This window comes from Tiliqua scincoides, chromosome 8, assembly GCF_035046505.1.
Source record: "Tiliqua scincoides isolate rTilSci1 chromosome 8, rTilSci1.hap2, whole genome shotgun sequence".
Taxonomy (NCBI): Eukaryota; Metazoa; Chordata; class Lepidosauria; order Squamata; family Scincidae; genus Tiliqua; species Tiliqua scincoides.
Window position 1 is genome coordinate 40,945,065 of NC_089828.1, and position 6,000 is coordinate 40,951,064.

Here is a 6,000-nt window from a genome sequence, read left to right on the forward strand (position 1 = left end):
CATCTGGATGGTAACAGTGGTTGTATCTGAAAAAAATTAGATGAGCATGTATGGAACAAAGTGTATTTGGGGGGGTGCCTATGAATGCTCTCATAAAGAAAAGCACTATGTGAAAAGCGTATTTCCTTACAATTACCACAGCGGTCCAACAATGGGACAGGGGAAGCTACTTGTCTGGGGAGGTGTTTGCCTCATTTCATACCCCCCCCCCCGTCCCCGTGTTGTATATACTGGAAAACTGAGATAGTTTTCAGACACAGAATTCAGATTACCTTCGCAGGGAATTTAAACTGTTTTTAGCATGGAACAAACAGAACCCTGGATCACTTTTTACACATTCCACCTACCTTTGCTCCCAGCAGACAATTTGTTGCAACCTCAACAGCCCGGACTTCTCAGCCTCAACAAAAATGCAGTTAGGCTGCCCTGACCAAAAAACAAAAAAGTTGTCCATCTGCCAGATCATCGATAGGATGAACTAGTTCTGCTGAAGACGAGTCAGGCAGGAGGGACTTTCAATGCAGAAAAGAGGGGAGAGGGTCGAGTGGCGGGATAAAGCAAGTGATGTGTTAGGTGTGATAGTCAACTGCAGGCTTTGGGGCCATCTTTTGAAACATTAGGACAGTCCTAAAGGGAGCTGTAGAGAGTTATTTCAATCCACACTCTCTACAACAAAGAGGGAAAATGGCAAAGATGTATAAAAGCTATATAAAGGAGGGGGAGCAATTTCTCCCCTCCCTCTTGCAGAACACTAGCATAGAGATGCCCAATTCAATTCTGGGCAGTGGATTGCAGAATGGCAATTGGGAGTCGGTCTTCACACAACATACATAATTAAGCTTGAGGAACTTGCTGCCACAAGTTGTAGCAAAGGTGGAGATGGCATTTAAAGAGGGCAAAATTTCCCAAGAATTCTGTCAACAACAAAGAGCCATATTAGCTGAATGGAACCTCTTTTTCAGATGCAGCACACTTCTGATGAATCAATTGCTGGGGAAGGGGTGCGCAGGTGCAGTCACAAAGCAAGGGAGGCCTGTCTCCATGCACGTTGGGGGAAGAATACCAGGCAAATCTCTAACAAAAACCCTTGACTTCCGACAGGCGGACTTCCCTCAAATGAGGAGGCTGGGTAGAAGGAAGTTGAAAGGGAGGGTAAAAAGAGTCCAATCTCTCCAGAGTGCATGGAGGCTGCTTAAAACAACAGTAATAGAGGCCCAGCAGAAGTGTATACTGCAAAGAAAGAAGGGTTCCACTAAATCCAGGAGGGTGCCCGCATGGCTAACCAGCCAAGTTAGAGAGGCTGTGAAGGGCAAGGAAGCTTCCTTCCGTAAATGGAAGTCTTGCCCTAATGAAGAGAATAAAAAGGAACATAAACTGTGGCAAAAGAAATGTAAGAAGGTGATAGGGGAGGCCAAGCGAGACTATGAGGAACGCATGGCCAGCAACATTAAGGGGAATAATAAAAGCTTCTTCAAATATGTTAGAAGCAGGAAACCCGCCAGAGAAGCGGTTGGCCCTCTGGATGGTGAGGGAGGGAAAGGGGAGATAAAAGGAGACTTTGAGATGGCAGAGAAATTAAATGAGTTCTTTGCATCTGTCTTCACAGCAGAAGACCTTGGGCAGATACCGCTGCCCGAACGGCCCCTCCTGACCGAGGAGTTAAGTCAGATAGAGGTTAAAAGAGAAGATGTTTCAGACCTCATTGATAAATTAAAGATCAATAAGTCACCGGGCCCTGATGGCATCCACCCATGAGTTATTAAGGAATTGAAGAATGAAGTTGCAGATCTCTTGACTAAGGTATGCAACTTGTCCCTCAAAACGGCCACGGTGCCAGAAGATTGGAGGATAGCAAATGGCACGCCTATTTTTAAAAAGGGAAAGAGGGGGGACCCGGGAAACTATAGGCCGGTCAGCCTAACATCCATACCGGGTAAGATGGTGGAATGCCTCATCAAAGATAGGATCTCAAAACACATAGACGAACAGGCCTTGCTGAGGGAGAGTCAGCATGGCTTCTGTAAGGGTAAGTCTTGCCTCACGAACCTTATAGAATTCTTTGAAAAGGTCAACAGGCATGTGGATGCGGGAGAACCCGTGGACATTATATATCTGGACTTTCAGAAGGCGTTTGACACAGTCCCTCACCAAAGACTACTGAAAAAACTCCACAGTCAGGGAATTAGAGGACAGGTCCTCTCATGGATTGAGAACTGGTTGGAGGCCAGGAAGCAGAGAGTGGGTGTCAATGGGCAATTTTCACAATGGAGAGAGGTGAAAAGTGATGTGCCCCAAGGATCTGTCCTGGGACCGGTGCTTTTCAACCTCTTCATAAATGACCTGGAGACAGGGTTGAGCAGTGAAGTGGCTAAGTTTGCAGACGACAACAAACTTTTCCGAGTGGTGAAGACCAGAAGTGATTGTGAGGAGCTCCAGAAAGATCTCTCCAGACTGGCAGAATGGGCAGCAAAATGGCAGATGCGCTTCAATGTCAGTAAGTGTAAAGTCATGCACATTGGGGCAAAAAATCAAAACTTCACATATAGGCTGATGGGTTCTGAGCTGTCTGTGACAGATCAGGAGAGAGATCTTGGGGTGGTGGTGGACAGGTCGATGAAAGTGTCGACCCAATGTGCGGCGGCAGTGAAGAAGGCCAATTCTATGCTTGGGATCATTAGGAAGGGTATTGAGAACAAAACGGCTAGTATTATAATGCTGTTGTACAAATCGATGGTAAGGCCACACCTGGAGTATTGTGTCCAGTTCTGGTCGCCGCATCTCAAAAAAGACATAGTGGAAATGGAAAAGGTGCAAAAGAGAGCCTACAGGTTCTGTCTAAAAGGTGCTGTCAGCCTACAAAGGGCCTAGAATAGTGAAAAGCAAACCAGAAAGAGAATTCCTTAAGGCAGAGGTATCACTACGGTTCGTATCACCTTGTGTGAGAGCTCATTGCATCACCCCCATGATGGATCTCCTCCTGTACTGAACCATACAGAATACATTACAATATCATACACATAACCTAAATGCAGTCACACTTCTAAGGTTGATGTAACCCCCATTAACTTTATTTAAATATATAACTATACAGGTTACCCAACAAATCAGTAACTAACAAAAACCAGTGGCCAACTTGTTAACATTCACACAACTGAATTAGCTCTGATATATGGAAATGAGAGCTAACTCATACTAACACCTTATTGGTCCCCTGCTGTGTCTTAACACCTCATTGACTCTCAGAACAATCTGTCTCATTGGTTAGTTTTGTTAATAAAAAATCCACTTTGTGTTACATAAGGCAGTTGTGTTTTCCTCTTCAGATTATTTGGCCATAATGTTTGATACAGGGTGACCAGATGTCATAACCATAAAGGAGGACAAGACACTCCAAAATGTAGGACATCCAAGAGAAATGTAGGACGCAACACACACAAAAACTAAAAACACTCATATATTGTTTTCATGTGTTTAATTAAAACACTATATTACTTATTATTAAATTTAAAACTGTGTAACATAATTACATGTATTTATTAATTACAAGAAAGCTATGTGCTGCCTGCAGGGGCCCACACACAGTGAAAAGGAGGACATTAAAATAACGTTTCAGAACACAAGGCTAAAACACACAAAGGTATTATTCAAAAATAACTATTTTGGCCAATAGTTGAGTCATTCCCTAAGTGGATCTCCTGCCCCCTGGTGACACCACTGCCTTAAAGATACAGCCACTTCCAGGACTGGCCCATCCCTGAAGCCTACTGAAATAGTTGCCTTAGGCAGCTGATTGGTGCTGTGGCTCCCATTTTCGCCCACCCACTCACCTCCACTTTTCCTCTTCCTTCAGCTCCCTGGGCTGAAAGAGGTGAATGGAGCAGAAGGTGAAGTGAGTGTGTGTGTTTGTGGGGGACAGATAATCAGGTAGCCCAGGAAGTGGAGGGAGCAGAGGCTGGTGCCTCACTAGGTAAGGAGTAGCAGTGCTTGGCACACTGCCTCAGGTGCAGGTGTTTTGGGCTTGCTTTGTCCAGTCAGTTTGGTGTAATTATGACTTGGTCTTCTTTTAGTTAGTCCCTCCACCTCTCACCTGTTGAGGGTTTGTCCCACCTCCCACTCTCACCTCTTCAGGGTTTGTTATTGAAACAGGAACCCAGTTGTTCCTCACAAAATTAGGGGGCTATTCCCTGGATTAAGTTTAACAAAACTCAACTGTGCAGGCAGCCATGCAATCCTTCTGCTGGGGCAGCCTGCCCTGTATGCTTGCAAGTGTTTTTCTTTTAAAATAGATGTGTTATCTGCTTTTTTAAACAGGAGATAACAAATGGGCACATATGTACAGAATCAGATTAATCATTGGAAGAACAGGAGCAAACACAAAGTTCTGATGGGGGTTGTGGAATGAATGCGATGTGAGATGTCATGGTGTCAGTTTGGCATTAATGCAGAAAGTAACAGAAACTGGCAGCCTGAAAATCTCATTTTCCACTTAGAAAAAAAAGCAAATGTGGACCTTAAGGACTGAAAATACAAGGCTTGAAAAGGCAGGGGTAATATCAGTGATTACCTCTAAAGCTGGACATTGCAACCAGAAGAAATACATGGATGTTGGAATAATTTTCACTGGTCACAGCATTTGACTTTTCTCACAGCAGAATTTGCATGTGCTTTTCCTGGGCACAACATTGTAATTGCTTTTAAACACAGCCCAAGCTGCAGATTAAAGGCTGAATACTTTGCATGTATTAAAAGGACTCTGGTTCAATCCTTGGTAGCTCATTAAAAAGGATTTCAGGGAGCAGGGCTGGGAATGAGACCCCCCCCCCTCTCTCTCTCTCTCACACACACACACACACACAGACACACACAGAGCAAGAGCTATGCTTTTCTGCTTTCAGACATCGGTCAGTGGTGTTCATCGATTGCACGTGGAAAGTCATAAGTTCAATCTCCAGAATCTCATCTCAAAATATCTCACCTAGCAAAGCTGGGAAAGACCTGCTCAGGACTGCAGAGAGCTGCAATCAGTTGAAGCAAACACAATTGGGCTTGACAGACCAGTACAACAGATTGAAAAAGGTGTCATGAATCTTAGGTGAGAAAAACATGTTTAGAACACAGAGTTAGTACAACTTTGGTTCCGAGATAGCACAGTACAGTATATTTCTTCAAGGCATGCCAAATATAAGAACATAAGAACACCCTTATTGGCTCAGACCAAAGTGAAGCCATCTAGTGCAGCAGCTGGTTTCCAGCACTGGACAGCCAGATGCTTTTGGAAAGTCCACAAGTAGGAGATGAAGGCAACTACACCCCTTGTGCCTCTGAGCAATTGGTATCCAATGGTAGGCTGCCTTGGAGCATGCAGATTCCACTTAGCCATCATAACCACTAGCTGCTAGGAGTCTCGTTTCAAGAATTTGTGCCATCCCCATATATATACAGTAAGATGGTCAAAATAGCTACATATAACCAGATTATTAACACCAATATTCCTAAAGTCATGTATTTTTATCTGAGAGCTCCAAAGAGGCTAACCCTACCCTTTTCCCACCTGCTATTGCAGCTGCTTAAAAAATGAATTTTCTGTACCATGTGGGGGGGCAATTGGGAAAGAAAAGAGGTTTAAATCTGCTGCTAGAGGGGATAGGATCTGGCACACACCATCAATGTTGGATCCACCTCCTCCTACAACCTCCCTGCCCTGTTTTCCTCCCCCTGCCCTGTTTCCCACCCCCCATTCTGCCCTTCCCCCATCTTACCTTCCTCAGCAGGTGGCTGGTGCTCCAGCAACACGCGAGGGAAGGCTCTAGCTTTCAGCACCCACTGCTAGCTGAACGTGTGTTCCACCAGCAGTTTCAGCCCATAGGATTGGGTTATTAGTCAGGCAATTCACCATCTGACTACCTATTCAGCTTTCTAAAGTTGAATTATTCTCATCTATGAATTAGTGAAATTTTTCTTGAAGCTGTGATTTTTTTATTTGTTTATAGCTTTCTTTTC